General features: G+C 46.6%; 1 protein-coding gene across 1 annotated transcript in view; it reads left to right on the plus strand.

Moving 5' to 3' along the window:
- The window catches only part of LOC141226667 (uncharacterized), a 189,762-nt gene that overhangs the window by 125,576 nt on the left and 47,043 nt on the right, over positions 1 to 17,143 (plus strand). The gene's annotated exons all lie outside the window — the stretch shown is intronic.

Genomic DNA, 17,143 nt, shown 5'->3' on the forward strand with positions numbered 1-17,143 from the left:
TTGTGCGTGCAAGGCTATCCCCTGTCCATACTGCATGCAAAGATGCCCCCTCCTCTCAGTCTTCACTTGTTATGGCAGTTTCTCAAGAAACAGCATCAACGTCCACATCCACGTCCCACCGCAGCGTTCAATTGTCCATATCCCAGAGCTTTGAACGAAAGAACAAATTCGCAGCCAACGCCCCACAGGCCACAGTCCTAAATTCGCACATTTCACGACTTCTTGCATTGGAAATACTGCCTTTTAGGCTGGTGGAGACGGAATACTTCCGCAACCTTATGGTGGTGGCCGTCCCTCGGTACTCGGTCCCCAGCCGACACTATTTTGTCCGGTGTGCCATCCCCGCACTACACAAGCACGTGTCCCAAAACATCTGCTGTGTCCTCAACAACGCAGAAACTGGGAGAGTACACCTGACAATGGACACGTGGACAAGTGCTTGTGGCCAGGGACGGTACATCTCCCTGTCTGCACACTGGGTAAACATAGTGGAAGCCGGGACCCAGTCGGACCTTGGGGCGGAACACATCATCCCCACACCGAGGATTGCGGGCCCTATGTCAGTCAGAGTTGCCCCCACAGTGTACAGCTCCTGCGTATCATCCTCCTTCTCCTCCTCATGTTCAGCCTCCATCTCAGATATCACCACATCAGTTACAAGCTGGAAGCACTGCAGTACTGCCTCAGCCAAGCGGCAACAGGCTGTGCTGACACTCATAAGCTTAGGTGATAAACCTCACACTGCTTGTGAGTTGTGGACAGCTGTGAAAGAGCAGGCAGATCTGTGGCTGAGACTGCTGAACCTGCATCCAGGCATGGTCGTGTGTGACAATGGCCGTAACCTGGTGACAGCTCTGAGGTGAGGCGAGATCACACACGTACCATGCCTGGCTCATGTGCTTAACCTCGTGGTTCAACGGTTTCTTAAATCGTACCCGAGTTGACAGATCTGCTCATCAAAGTACGCCGCCTGTCAGCTCATTTTCGGAAGTTGGCTACAGCTTCCGCTGCCCTTGCTGTGTTGCAGCAGCATTTGCAGCTTCCGGCACACCGACTGGTGTGTGATGTCCCCACACGTTGGAACTCTACCCTCCACATGTTGCAATGGATTTGTGATCAGAAGAGAGCAGTTGTGGAGTACCAGCTGCAACAAGGCCATCGATATTCAGGTCAGACTCCACACATAAGACCTCAGGAGTGGACCTGGATGTCTGACATATGTACCATCCTGACAAACTTTGAGGAGTCCACCAAGATGGTGAGGGGTGATGATGCCATCATTAATGTGAGCATCCCACTTGTCTGTCTTTTGCAACGCTCTCTTCAGAGAATTAAAGAGGAGGCATTGCAGCCAGAGTATGATGAGATGGATCAAAAAGCCATAATGGGTGATTACACACAGCCCAGCCTCTTCTCATCCCAATGTGCAATGGGGGACAATGAGGGAGAGGAGGAGGAGGAGGAGGAAGAACAGGAGCTGGTATCATACGCTGTAGACGGTAGTACCTGTACAACTGTCATACAGTCAGTTCAGCGTGGATGGCCTGAGGACAGGGGGAGGAGGAGGAGGAGGAGAGCATGATCAGTCATCATCTTGGTGAGGACACGGAAGTCTTGCCCGTTAACAGTCTGGCACGCATGGCTGAATTTATGCTACGCTGCCTTAACAGTGACCCTCGCGTTGTCAAAATGTTGGGTGACAGTCATTACTCTTTGGTGACACTTTTAGACCCCCGCTACAAGGAGAACTTTCACTCTCTTATTCCTGAGGTGGAGAGATCTACAAAAATGGGCAGTACCAGAAGGCCCTTGCTGCAGAACTGTTAAAAAATTCCCCTCTGAACACGCTAGCGGCAGAGGCCACAGTTCGTTGACCAACCAAGGCGTACAAGCGAGAGAGACGCAACTCCAATCCAGCAGAGGCAGGGGAACACTGTCAACATTCTGGGACAGTTTTCTGAGACCCGCCCAGCTTACAGTCCCTGAGGCGCGGGGTACTCTCACAAGGAGTGGAAAGTTTCAAAAGATGGTGAGGGAGTACCTTGCCCACCGTATCAGCATCCTCCGTGATTCCTCTGTGCCTTTTAATTATTGGGTATCCAAGCTGGACACTTGGAATGAACTCACTCTGTACACCTTGGAGGTCCTGGCCTGCCCTGTCGCTAGCGTGTTATCGGAGCGTGTTTTTAGTGCCGCTGGGGGAATTATAACTGATAAGCGCACTAGCCTGTCAACTGACATTGCTGACAAGCTGACCCTTATCAAAATGAACAAGGGCTGGATTGTGCCAGACTTCTCATCACCACCAAATGACAGCAGAGTAACATAAAGTCAAATCCACTGTGTTATTTCAGGAGGTGTATTCCCATGCACCACTTCACACCCACACATGGGTATACGCTTCCTCATTTCGGTTGTTTTTTGCTCTTCTCCTTATCCTCAGCTTCCACCACCACTATACCACTAGGGTGACCGTGGTCTGTATTGCCAGCATTGCAAGTTCCTACGTCCTAATTTTTGGCAGCTTTTGCTTGGAAGGCATAGGCAAAGACTATGGGAGACCCACTCCCAAATAATGGGAATAATGTTTTTAATATGCTGTACTGTATGGCTCTTGTAATGGGCATTAAAATCATCTTGTTAAGCTACTGCAACCTCCACCAATTTTCCAAGGGGCATTAAAACCGTTTTGTTAAGCTACTGCGACCTCCACGTCTCTTCCAAGGGGCATTAAAACCGTCTTGTCAAGCTACTGCGACCTCCACCACTTTTCCAAGGGGCATTAAAACCATCTTGTTAAGCTACTGTGACCTCCACCATTCTTCCAAGGGGCATTAAAACCGTCTTGTTAAGCTACTGCGACCTCCACCACTCTTCCAAGGGGCATTGATATTGTCTTTTTATTCCACTGCGACCTCCACCATTCTTCCAAGGGGCATTAAAACCATCTTGTTAAGCTACTGCGACTTCCACGTCTCTTCCAAGGGGCATTAAAACCGTCTTGTTAAACCACTCTGAACTCCAAGGGGCATTGAAATGTTGTTTTTAATTACCTCTAACCTCCACGACTCTTCCAACGGGCATTGCATTTCCTCCTAATTTTAGTCAGCTTTTGCGTTTCAAAGCATAGGCGAACACTAAGGGAGACCCACTCCTCAATAATGGGTAGAAGGTTTTTAGTATGCTGTAATTGTTAGAACTCTCCAGTTAGGTTTTTTCTATCTTGCTGGTCACATGACCTTTTTTGCCTATTTAATCCTGCTCCGCCTTCCTGGCCTTGCTGGTGTTAGAACCTTGTTCTTAGGTTTTTTCCTTTGCTGGTCACATGACCTTGTTGGCCTATTTAATCCTGCTCCGCCCTTCTGGCTTTGCTGGACTTCATTGTTTAACTACTTTCTAGCTAACCTGTGCTCTGTATCTAACTCTGTTAGTTTGCTTGGTCTACGGACCTCTATGTTCTATATATTTTGTTTGTTCGTCTGTCTGCTACTATTTCTGTTAGGAGGTGTCCCATTTTCCTCCCAGTCCTTAGTACTTGTAGGGATTCCTTCCCCACATCTATAGGTCTCCGTACAGACTAGCTTAGGACTTTAGCAGGTCTGATCGCAGGATCAGGTCCCCTGTTACATCGTAGGGATTAAGCTGAGTTCTATCGTAGGGACAGATCTCCTCTCTTTCCTTAGCTCTGGTAGCAGAACATAACAGTAAGTCCAGCCCAGCAAATGCTCTAAGGAAAGATTTTTTCTGTTCCATCATGGTGTCGGTTCTGGATTTGGCTAAACACCTGCAGGGACTCTCTTTGGAGGTGACTGAGCTCCGTCAACACGTGAGTAACTGTCCTGGAGCACATTTCTTGGAGCCTAAGGTACGTTTGCCGGATTTATTTTTTGGTGAACACCGAGAATTTTTTTCATTTAAAAATGCTTGCTTATTGTATTTTCGTTTGAGACCCAAGTCCTCTGGGGATGATTCCCAGCGCATAGGGTTTATAATGTCACTTTGGCGCAAAGAGTCTCAGGAGTGGGCCTTTTCTTTGCAACCTAGTGATACATGCTTCAGTTCAGTGGATAGTTTTTTTTCTGCTTTGGGACTATTATATGATGATCCTGACCGTGTCTCATCAGCTGAGACTGAGTTAAGACGTTTGAGACAGGGATCAGGTAATGTGAAAAAATATTGTACTCATTTCCGTCGATGGTCTACTCAAACAGGGTGGAACGATTCTGCTCTGAAAAGTCTATTTCTTGCTGGGCTCAGTGAAAGGGTTAAAGACCTGCTAATTGCTTATCCTACACCTGAAGATTTGCAACAGGCTATGCAATTAGCTATACGGGTGGATAGGAGACTGCGTGCAAGGGTTAATGAGAGCAAATCCTCTGCTATGTCAGTTTCTGGTTATGAGAATGTGTGTACTAACAGTGGTGAATCGATGGAGATTGGAGCGATGGCACCTCGCTCTCAAGAAAAAGATCGCAGATTTTCTGAAGGCTTGTGTTTCTATTGCGGAAAATCTGGTCATTTAATTAAAGACTGTGAGCTTCGTATCAAGAAAGAAAAAAAAATGGTCAGTCATGCCCGTATTGCCTGTTTAAATTCCAAGGGTGTATTTTTAGCTGCTTCCACGATTGCTCAGGAAAAATTAATGGAATTTCGGGTGTTTGTTGATTGTGGGTCTACTCTGAATGTTATTGATGGGGGATTCTTGGAAAGACTCAATTTAAAACCCGAACCTTTATCATCCCCCATTGCTGTGGTTTCTGTGGATGGTTCCCCTTTGAAGAATATTACTCTCAAGGTCTGTGAATTTCCTCTCACTATTAATGGTGTTCACCATGAGAAATTGGATTTAGTAGTGTTGAATAACTTGCCTTCTCCAGTAATATTGGGATTGCCCTGGTTAAAATTTCACAATCCTGTACTGGATTGGTCTACCAGTGAAATTAAATCCTGGAGCCATAAATGTTATGACAAGTGTTGTAACGGGCGTATTGCAGCTTTGGATAGGGGAGAATTGCCTGTTCCTATTCAGGATTTTTGGAGAGTTTTTTCTGAGAAGGAATCGCAGGTTTTGCCTCCCCATAGAGACTATGATTGTTCTATTGAATTTGTCCCTGGAGCGACTCTTCCTAAAAGTTGTTTATTTAACCTTACTATTCCTGAGAGAAAGGCTTTGGAGGAATACATACAGACAAGTTTGGCCACCGGTCACATTAGGCCCTCTAAGTCTCCTGTGGCGGTTGGATTTTTTTTTGTAAAAAAAAAGGACGGCGGTTTACGTCCTTGTCTGGATTTTCGTAAGATTAACAAAATTACTGTATGCAATCCTTACCCACTGCCATTGATTCCTGATCTGTTTAACCAGTTAATGGGGGCCAAGTGGTTCTCTAAAATCGACCTTAAGGGGGCATACAATCTGTTGCGCATGAAGGAGGGTGACGAATGGAAGACTGCTTTTAACACTCCTGTGGGTCATTTTGAGAATCTGGTTATGCCTTTTGGTCTTACTAATGCTCCTGCATTTTTTCAGAATCTTATTAATGACATCCTTAGACCTTTGATCGGCAAAAATGTGGTTGTGTATTTGGATGACATTTTGATTTATTCGCCGGATCTGGAGTCTCATTGAACACTGGCGCCACTTCTTGGAAGGTGCGGAATTTCCCGTTCAGGTTCTTACGGATCATAAAAATCTGATATATCTTGATGCTGCCAAGTGCCTGAATGCCCGTCAGGCTAGGTGGGCACTGTTTTTCTCACGGATTAATTTCTCCGTTACTTACATCCCTGGTACTAAGAATGTTAAGGCGGATGCCTTGTCTCGCAGTTTTTCTCCCATAGTCGGTGCTGAGAAAGAGGAGAACATTTTACAAGAAGGTGTTGTGATAGCTGCTTTGGACTCCGTTTTGGAAGATGAGATTCTTAAAGCACAGGAGAATGCCCCATCTAACACTCCTCATGGGAGGTTGTTTGTGCCTGGGACCTTTAGGAGAGATTTGTTTGTTGAGTGTCACGAATCTCGGTTGGCAGGTCATCCCGGAATCTCTGAGACCAAGAGACTGGTGGGTCGCAGTTTTTGGTGGCCTGGATGGCAGAAGGAAGTCATTAAGTGGGTGCGCCAATGTACTATATGTGCTAGATCTAAGTCCTCACATACTCCTGCTGCGGGGTTGCTTTGTCCTTTGGAGGTTCCCAGTGCTCCTTGGACACATTTGGCTATGGACTTTATAACTGACCTTCCCCCCTCTGAGGGTTTTACTGTCATCAGGGTGGTCGTGGACCGTTTTAGCAAGATGTGTCACTTGGTTCCCTTCGTCAAACTGCCCTGCGCTAAAACTCTCGCTAAGGCCTTTGTCAAGGAAATTGTCAGACTTCATGGCGTTCCTACTGACATTGTTTCTGATAGAGGTCCTCAGTTCGTGGCTCGTTTTTGGCGTGCCTTTTGTGACAGGTTGGGAGTTCACTTGTCGTTCTCGTCAGGATATCATCCTGAATCTAATGGCCAGACAGAAAGGAAAAACCAGGATGTTGAGCAGTTCTTGCGTTGTTTTGTGGCAGACAATCAAGAGGGGTGGTCTGAGTTTCTGCCACTTGCTGAATTTGCTCTGAACAATCATACATCTTCTTCTGCTGGTTGTTCGCCTTTTTTTTGTTGTTCTGGGAGACATCCGTCGTTTGGGTCGTTCTCCAAGTTGGGATCTGCCGTGCCTGAGGAGGAGAATTTTTCCGGTGATTTGGAGAGAGTTTGGACGGATGTGCGTGGTAATCTTCAGGAGGCCAACAGAAAATCTAAAGACTACTTTGATAGGAAACGACAGGAGGTTTTGTTCGCTGTTGGTGACATGGTTTGGTTGTCCTCTAGGAATCTGCGGTTGAGGATTCCTTCTAAGAAATTGGGTCCCAAGTTTGTAGGGCCCTTTAAGGTGCTTCAGGTTGTCAACCAATCTGCTGTTAGGTTGGAGGTTCCTACCTCCTGGAGAATTAATCCGGTATTTCATGTCTCTCTGTTGAAAAAAGCTGTTGTATCGGATTGTGACGCCTCTGCCTCTGTTCCTCCGGTGGTGGAGGACGGGGAATATGAAATTTCTCGCATCCTTAACTCTAGACAGTATAGAGGTAGTTTGCAGTATCTTGTGGCCTGGAAAGGTTTCGGATCCGAGGATAACTCTTGGGTGAGGTCGGATGATGTTTCCGCGTCCAGACTTATCAGAGCGTTTCACAGGAGATTTCCTGATAAGGCTGGTCCTAGGGGATACGGAGGATCCTCTTAGAAAGGGGGGTACTGTTAGAACCTTGTTCTTAGGTTTTTTCCTTTGCTGGTCACATGACCTTGTTGGCCTATTTAATCCTGCTCCGCCCTTCTGGCTTTGCTGGACTTCATTGTTTAACTACTTTCTAGCTAACCTGTGCTCTGTATCTAACTCTGTTAGTTTGCTTGGTCTACGGACCTCTATGTTCTATATATTTTGTTTGTTCGTCTGTCTGCTACTATTTCTGTTAGGAAGTGTCCCATTTTCCTCCCAGTCCTTAGTACTTGTAGGGATTCCTTCCCCACATCTATAGGTCTCCGTACAGACTAGCTTAGGACTTTAGCAGGTCTGATCGCAGGATCAGGTCCCCTGTTACATCGTAGGGATTAAGCTGAGTTCTATCGTAGGGACAGATCTCCTCTCTTTCCTTAGCTCTGGTAGCAGAACATAACAGCTGGACTTCATTGTAATTTCTACTCTTAAGTTAGCCTGGTGCTTAGTTACCTTTCTCAGTCAGTTTAGCTAGGTCTTCGGACCTTTATGTTCTATGTTGTGTGTTTGTCTTTTACTGCTACAATTTCTGCTAGGAGGTGTCCAACTTTATTGCAGTCCCTAGTTCTTGCAGGGATCCGTCCCTTGCAACTATAGGTCTTCGTACAGACTAGCCGAGGACTTTAGCGGGTCTGATCGCAGGATCAGGTTCCCCGTTACATCATAGGGATCTAGCTTAGTTCTATTGTAGGGACAGATCTCCTTTCTTTCCTTAGTGCTTGTAGCAGATCATAACAGTAAGTCCAGCCCAAAAATATCTCTAAGGAAAGACTTCCAGTTTCCATCTTGGTGTCGGTTCAGGATTTGGCTCAACACCTGCAGGGTCTCTCTCTGGAGGTGGCCGAGCTCCAACAACACGTGAGTAGCTGTTCTGGAGCACATTTTGTGGAGCCAAAGGAACGCTTGCCTGATTTATTTTTTGGTGATCAAGAAGAATTTTTTTCCTTTAAAAATGCTTGTTTGTTGTATTTTCGTTTGAGGCCCAGATCCTCTGGTGATGAATCACAGCGCATAGGGTTCATAATGTCACTTTTGCGCAAAGAACCTCAGGGATTGGCCTTTTCTCTCCAACCTAGTGATCCATGCTTTAGATCAGTGGATAGTTTTTTTTCTGCTTTGGGTTTGTTGTATGATGATCCTGATCGTGTCTCATCAGCTGAGACTGAATTGAGACGTTTGAGGCAGGGATCAGGTAATGTGGAAAAATATTGTTCTCACTTCCGTCGGTGGTCTGCCCAGGTGGGGTGGAACGATTCAGCTTTGAAAAGTTTGTTTCTTGCGGGGCTAGGTGAAAGGGTTAATGATTTGCTGATTGCTTATCCCACACCTGGAAACTTGCAGGAGGCAATGCAATTAGCTATACGGGTGAACAGGAGACTGCGTGCAAGGGTTAATGAGAGTTAATCCTCTGCCATGTCAGCTCCGAGTCTTGAGAGGGTCTGTACTGACTTTGGAGAGCCAATGGAGATTGGGGCGATGGCACCCCGCTCTCAGGAAAAAGACCGCAGATCTTCTGAAGGTTTGTGCTTTTATTGCGGGAAATCTGACCATTTTATTAAGAACTGTGTGCTTCGCATGAACAAAGAAAAAAAAAAGGTCAGTTAAGCCCGTATTGCCTGTTTAAATACTAAGGGGGTATTTCTTTCTGCTACTACTGCTGCTCAGGAAGAATTAATTGAATTTCGGATATTTGTGGATTGTGGTTCTACTCTGAATGTGATTGATGGGGGATTCTTGGAAAAACTTAAATTAAAACCCAAACCTTTGTCATCCCCTATTGCTGTGGTTTCTGTCGATGGCTCCCCCTTGAAGAGTGTTACTCACAAGGTCTGTGAATTTCCCCTCACTATTAATGGTATTCACCAAGAAAATTTGGATTTGGTGGTATTAAATAATTTGCCTTCTCCAGTAATTTTGGGGTTACCCTGGTTAAAATTGCACAATCCTGTACTTGATTGGTCTACCAATGAAATTACGTCCTGGAGCCCTAAGTGTTATGACAAGTGTTGTAACGGGCGTATTGCTGCGGTGGAAAAAGGGGAATTACCTGTACCTATTCAGGATTTTTGGAGAGTTTTTTCTGAGGAGGAGTCACAAATTTTGCCTCCCCATAGAGACTATGATTGTACCATTGAATTTGTCCCTGGAGCGACTCTTCCTAAAAGTCGTTTATTTAATCTTACTATTCCTGAGAGAAAGGCTTTGGAGGAATACATACAGACAAGCTTGGCCGCCGGTCACATTAGGACTTCCAAGTCTCCTGTGGCTGTTGGATTTTTTTTTGTTAAAAAAAAGGACGGCGGTTTACGTCCTTGTCTGGATTTTCGTGAGATTAATAAAATTACAGTACGCAATCCTTACCCACTGCCATTGATTCCTGATTTGTTTAACCAGTTAGTGGGGGCCAAGTGGTTCTCTAAAATTGATCTCCGGGGGGCATACAATTTGTTGCGCATGAAGGAGGGTGATGAATGGAAGACTGCTTTTAACACTCCTGTGGGTCATTTTGAGAATCTGGTTATGCCTTTTGGTCTTACCAATGCTCCAGCATTTTTTCAGAATCTTATTAATGACATCCTTAGACCTTTGATCGGCAAAAATGTGGTTGTGTATTTGGATGACATTTTGATTTATTCACCAGATCTGGAGTCTCATTGGCGGAGCGTACGTGAGGTATTACAGTTATTAATTGACAATTCGCTTTTTGCTAAGCTGGAGAAATGTGAGTTCGCTGTACAGAGAATTAGTTTTTTGGGCTACATTATCTCCAGCGAGGACTTTGAGATGGACCCTGTGAAGGTTCAGGCGGTTCAGGAATGGCCTAGGCCTATTGGTTTGAAATCGATACAGAGGTTTTTGGGTTTCGCCAATTATTACAGAAAATTCATTAAAAAAATTTCTATTATTGTCAAACCACTGACCGATCTCACCAGGAAAAGTGCTAATGCGGTTCAGTGGACTACTGAGGCCATTGAAGCTTTTGTGTTTCTAACGTAGAGGTTCAGCTCTGCTCCCATCCTTATGCAGCCTGATGTGACTAAGCCGTTTTTGGTTGAGGTTGATGCTTCTTTGGTGGGGGTCGGTGTTGTCTCAGAAAAACAAGGATGGAGTACATCCCTGTGCTTTTTTTTCGATAAAATTTTTGAGACTGAATTTAATTACGATATTGGTAATCGGGAATTGCTGGCTATTAAACTCGCATTTGAACACTGGCGTCATCTCTTGGAAGGTGCTGAATTTCCCATTCAGGTTTTCACTGATCATAAAAATCTGATCTATCTTGATGCTGCTAAGCGCTTGAATGCCCGTCAGGCTAGGGGGGCACTTTTTTTCTCGCGGTTTAATTTTTCCGTTACTTACATCCCGGGTACCAAGAATGTTAAAGCTGATGCTTTGTCTCGCAGCTTTTCTCCCATGGTCAGTGCTGAGGAGGAGGGGAGCATTTTACAAGAAGGTGTTGTGATTGCTGCATTGGACTCCGTTTTGGAAGATGAGATTCTTAAAGCACAGGAAAATGCCCCATCTAACACTCCCCATGGGAGGTTGTTTGTGCCTAGGACCTTTAGGAGAGATTTGTTTGTTGAGTGTCATGAGTCTTGGTTGGCAGGTCATCCAGGAATTTCTGAGACCAAGAGACTTGTGGGTCACAGTTTTTGGTGGCCTGGATGGCAGAAGGAAGTCATTAAGTGGGTGCGTCAATGTACGGTGTGTGCTAGATCTAAGTCTTCACATACTCCTGCAGCGTGGTTGCTTTGCCCTCTGGAGATTCCTAGTGCACCTTGGACACATCTGGCTATGGACTATATTACTGACCTTCCCCCCTCTGAGGGTTTCACAGTCATCTGGGTTGTCGTGGACTGTTTTAGCAAGATGTGTCACTTGGTTCCTTTCATCAAACTGCCCTGCGCTAAGACACTCGTTAAGGCCTTTGTCAAGGAAATTGTCAGACTACATGGCGTTCCTACTGACATTGTTTCGGATAGGGGACCTCAGTTCGTGGCTCGTTTTTGGTGTGCTTTTTGTGACAGGTTGGGAGTTCATTTGTCGTTTTCATCCGGATATCATCCTGAGTCTAATGGCCAGACAGAAAGGAACAATCAGGATGTTGAGCAGTTCTTGCGTTGTTTTGTGGCAGACAATCAGGAGGGGTGGTCTGAGTTTCTGCCACTTGCTGAGTTTGCTCTTAACAACCATACATCCTCTTCTGCTGGTTGCTCGCCTTTTTTTTGTTGTTCTGGGAGACATCCGTCTTTTGGGTCATTCTCCAAATTGGTATCGGCTGTGCCTGAGGAGGAGAGTTTTTCCGGTGATTTGGAGAGAGTTTGGACGGATGTGCGTGGTAATCTTCAGGAGGCTAACAAAAAATCTAAGAGGTACTTTGATAGGAAACGGCAAGAGGTTTTGTTTGCTATTGGTGACATGGTTTGGTTGTCCTCTAAGAATCTGCGGTTGAGGATTCCTTCTAAAAAATTGGGTCCCAAGTTTGTAGGGCCCTTTAAGGTGCTTCTGGTAGTTAACGAATCTGCTGTAAGGTTGGAGGTTCCTACCTTCTGGAAGATTAATCCGGTGTTTCATGTTTCTCTGTTGAAAAGAGCTTATGTGTCGGATGGAGACGCCTCTGCCACTGTTCCTCCGGTGGTGGAGGACGGGGAATACGAAATTTCCCGCATCCTAAATTCTTGACGGTATAGAGGGAGTTTGCAGTATCTCGTCGCTTGGAAGGGTTTCGGACCCGAGGATAACTCATGGGTGAGGGCGGATGATGTTTCTGCTTCCAGACTTGTCAGAGCGTTTCACAAGAGGTTTCCTGATAAGCCTGGGCCTAGGGGATCCAGAGGATCCTCATAGAAGAGGGGGTACTGTTAGAACTCTCCTGTTAGGTTTTTTTTATCTTGCTGGTCACATGACCTTTTTTGCCTATTTAATCCTGCTCCGCCCTCCTGGCCTTGCTGGACTTCATTGTGATTTCTACTCTTAAGTTAGCCTGGTGCTTAGTTACCTTTCTCAGTCAGTTTAGCTAGGTCTTCGGACCTTTATGCTCTATGTTGTGTGTTTGTCTTTTACTGCTACAATTTCTGCTAGGAGGTGTCCAACTTTATCCCAGTCCCTAGTTCTTGCAGGGATCCCTCCCTTGCATCTATAGGTCTTCGTACAGACTAGCCGAGGACTTTAGCGGGTCTGATCGCAGGATCAGGTTCCCCGTTACATCGTAGGGATCTAGCTTAGTTCTATTGTAGGGACAGATCTCCTTTCTTTCCTTAGTGCTTGTAGCAGATCATAACAGTAATGCACGTCTGTTTCAAGGGGCATTGCAGTTCCTCATAATTTTTGGAAAGCCTTCCATTCACTTCTTAGGCCAACAGTGTACAGGAGACCCAGTTGCTATAAAAGGAAAAAACGGTTTAGTTAAGGCCCTCTGACCTCCATGTCACTTCCAAGGGGCATTGGAGTGCCTCGAAATTTTTGGTAGGCATTGCACTCACTGTATGCCCTATAACTGTGTAGCCGAACCGCTCCTTTTGGTACAGAAACATATCCTACAAGACGCGTGGTTCACTGGCTTGATATTGATGTGAATGGTCCCTGTTCCTCCTGCTCTTTCTCCTTTGCCACCACCTCATCCATCATTCATCACCTGAAGCTTTGTTTTAATGGGAGTCATAGAACTGCGATAGTAGCAGGAAAACATCCAGCAATCCTCAGAGGAGGTAGGATATGCGCCAAAACGCTGACCACCTCAGGCCTAGCCGCTACTACATACATGCGCTTGCACTCGAAGGAACAGAAAGCTAAGGAGATGGATGGCCTCATGATCATGAATAATTTACTCGTTGTGTAGGAGGCCAACCACTGCTGCTGTCTACCTTCTGAACTTTGTGTTGAAGCCTGATTGACCCAGGACCCGCAATCCTCTATGTCTGGAGGACATGATGCATCCCAGTGTCCAACTGTGTCCCGGCTTCCACAATATTAACGCAGTGTGAAGGCATCAGTCAGATGGATCATCCCTGGCCACATTCACTTGTCCACGTGTTTATGGTTAGGCTGTCCTTCAAATAGGGACAGCTGGGACCCGTTTTGGACACCCAGGCGCCCCTCAGGTGGCTGGGGGCCGTGCGTGGACACCCGGCCGCGGGGCGGCTAGGGACTGGGTATGGACACCCGGCCGCCCCCTGGTGGCTGGGGACCGAGCGTGGACACCCGGCCGCCGGGCGGCTGGGGACTGAGTATGGATACCAGGCCGCCGACGCCGCCATGACATGGTGGCTGGTGTCTGCCTCCACATGCCTAAAAGGCCCAATTTCAAGCGCAAGCAAGCTAGCAGTATAGTATTGCAGCCTGGGGGTGGGTGGGTGGCAGGTTGCACACTTACGCTTGCATTCCAAGAAAACAAAGCAGATGCTAACTTCTGTCATCATCATCATGCTCCTCACCTTGGCACTCTCAACTCCCCTGATGGAGAAGCCAGGGCCCACCGGAGGAGTCTGGTTCTCTAGTGGGCTTGTCCAATGCTGCCCTAAAGCAGGCCAGGCTAATAAAAGTGTGTGGAAAGTTCTCAGTAGAAATAGGGGCGGCTGGGGACCGTTTATGGACACCCGGCCGCCTCCAGTCGGCTGGGGACCGTATGTGGGCACCTGGCCGCAGGGCGGCTGGGGACTGAGTATGGACACCCGGCCGCCCCCTGGCGGCTGGGGACCGAGCGTGAACACCCGGCCGCCGGGTGGCTGGGGACTGAGTATGGATACCAGGCCGCCGATGCAGCCATGACATGGTGGCCGGTGTCTGCCTCCACATGCCTAAAAGGCCCAATTTCAAGTGCAAGCAAGCTAGCAGTATGGTAATGCAGCCTGGGGGTGGGTGGGTGGCAGGCTGCATACTTGCGCTTGCATTGCAAGGAATGGGGGAGGTACAATTGAACACTGCCCTGGGACAAGGACTTGCACGGGGATAGTTGCAAGTCTGCATCTTCTGATGCGGCAAGGATAACTTCTGATGGGCACACTGTTAGGCAGTGACCTGGGTGTCAGAGATGCTTCCAGGGGTCTTCCCTATGCTGTTCCTATGTGTTTTCAGCACTGTATGCATGTGTCACACAGCACATGGCCAGATAAGATTGTAAAATGTTAAAATGACATTTCCCGGTGAATGCATTTGTCACGGTTGAAAGCAATACAAAAGTGCAAAAACGCATAAAAAATGCTACTTGTGAACATAGCCCAAGGTGTGGAGGAGTATTTTTGTTTTTGGTTATTTATTTTACCTTATACACAAGTCTTTACCCTGGAAAGGAAGTTCCTTAACATATTTCACAGGAAAACCGTTTCAGTTTCGCTTTTGAACGTTTTATTGTGATCTCGTAAAAGTGGTTTAATACCTCTGACCACGTTGTTGACAATAGTGACCTGGGGGTCAGAAATGCTTCCTGGGGCGATCCCCATGCTGTCTCCATGTCATTTGAACACTGTCACTATCGTTTTGGGCACTTTTTAGGCTTTCTGAGTATCACGGTGAGCTCAGCCTGAGCTTCGAGCACCCGAGCATTTTAGTGCTCGCTCAACACTAATTGGTATATAAAATCCAGCCCCTAGCCATTTAATCTGCCTTTACCAACATTGGTCAAAGAATGGCTTGTGCATGTTCGGAAAATGTCTTCTCTCCTAAATATTCAAAGATCAACTGTGAGGAGTTTTATTAAAAAGTTGAAGTCTTTAGAAACCACATCAATTCAGTTGCAAAGTGGTAAAGTTGCAAAGCGTGCTCACCAAGTGTTGAGGCGTATAGTGCATGAGAGTCACCAATTTCTGCTGACTTAATTACTGCAAAATTCCAAACCTTCTCTGGCATTACCATCAGCACAAATTCTGAGCTAGGAACTTCATGGGATAGGTTTCCATGCCCAAGCAGCTACATTCAAGCCTAATATCAAGAAGCTTAAATGGAACCTGTCACCTGAGAAAACGCTATTAACCTGCTGATAATAGCAGCTTTAATAGGGTTACCACAAGAAGCCGAACGCTGCTGGGAGAAATAAATTTTATTCTCCCGGGTAGCATTCGGGTTTCAGTCATTGGGGCAGCGCCAGCATGGGTTCAGTCACCGTTCTGAGAATACAGAGAGGTGGTTGTAACAGCTCCCCCAGCCCTGACCGACAGAGCCGGCCCCAGTGGAGAGCCAGCCAGGGCCGGGGGTGTGGTTACAGCCACTGCCCTGTTTTCTCAGAGGGGTGACTGAACCTGCGCTGGCACCACCCCGTGACTGAAACCTGAATGCTGCTGGGGGGAATAAAGTACATTTTCTCCCCGCAGCGTTTGGCTACATGCGGGCACAAGGCAGGTTAATAATGCTATTAACTTGCAGATTGACCCCATTTCTGCAGGTTAATAGCGTTTTTTCTGGTGACAGGTTCCCTTTATTGCCAAGTGTCAGATGAAGTGTTGTAAAGCAGGTTGCCACTGGTTCTGGAGCAGTGAAAATATGTTCTGTGGAATTATGCTTCTGGATATGGCAATCTGATGAATGATTAAAAAATCTCAACAACCTGAGTATATTAGACCATAAATCTTTATCACTTACATAAAAAATCCAAACAATAAAATCAAATACAGAGCTGCTACAAAGCGGGATATCATATTGACCATGATTACAATCATCTTTCAGACGCGAGTACAATTTAAGCGCTGACCAGCAGGTCAGAGTCACATCAGCAGCGTGGTCAGGTCATGTAATCACGCTGCTGATGTCACTCGCTTGTGCTGCAGAGGTGCGCTTTGGTAGTAAGAGTTCCAGTGGAGCTGAAGACATCGAAGAGTCAGTGTAACGGATTGGAGATTTAGGGTCGGGGTATTTAGTGTGTGAGGGAGATTTAGTGTGCGTGGGGGAAATTTAGTGTGTGGGGAGTTTTAGTGTGAGATTTATTGTGCGGGGGGGAGATTTTCATTTGGAGGGCGGGGTGGGGAAGATTTGAGGACACAAGTTTAGGGAGCAAGGAAAGGACAAGGGCAGACACAATATGAGGAGCGAGAGAAATTTGAAGACATTGTTTGAGGAGCAAGCGAGAAGATGGGGGGCATGAGGAAAGAATATGGGGGATGGGTGCAGACACAGTATGGTGAGTGAGGGATTGGTGCGGACACAGAATGGGGAGGATGGGTGCAAATACAGTATGGGGAGCAAAGGGGTGAATGTATGCAGACAGAGTAATTGGAAGCGAGTGGAGATATGGGTGCAGACACAGTATGGTGAGTTGGGGATGGGAGCGACCACAGTATGAGTAGCGAGTGGAAAAATGTATGCGGACACAGTGTGGGGAGCGAAAGTGATGAAATGTGTGCAGACACAGTATGGTGAGTGAGGGTGATGTGTGAGGAGGCAGCATGGAGAGTGAGGAAGTAAATGTATGAGGAGATAATATTGTAATTTGGGGGATGTGAATAGAGCCAGTATGAGGAGGGAGGGAGAATGTGTGAGGAGACTATTCAGGGGAATAGTGTGAGGAGACAGTATGGGGGGAGAAAAGGAAGTAAGTGGGCACAGAAAAGATACTGGGTAGTGTCGGGGTAGCATTGGGGGGACAGTAAGTAAGAGCACAGCTAGGAGGGGACAGTAAGCCAAGGAGGGGGAGTGTGATGACGAGGGCACAGTATAGAGACTTTGTACTATAGGGGGAACAGAGTGTGAGAGGACAGTGTAAAGAGGGGGTCCCAGTATTGAAAGGAGGGGACAGTGTGGAGAGCATGTACTATAAGAGGGACAGTGTGTTGGTCATATTTCGTGCAGGGAATATAGTGAGGGGCAATTATTTATTCAGAGGCTCAGTGTAGAGCAGATATTTTATTCAGGTGCTT

The sequence above is a fragment of the Phyllobates terribilis genome, unplaced genomic scaffold, assembly GCF_046119375.1.
Source record: "Phyllobates terribilis strain yellow unplaced genomic scaffold, ASM4611937v1 Scaffold_2__4_contigs__length_985480577, whole genome shotgun sequence".
In the NCBI taxonomy this organism is placed as follows: Eukaryota; Metazoa; Chordata; class Amphibia; order Anura; family Dendrobatidae; genus Phyllobates; species Phyllobates terribilis.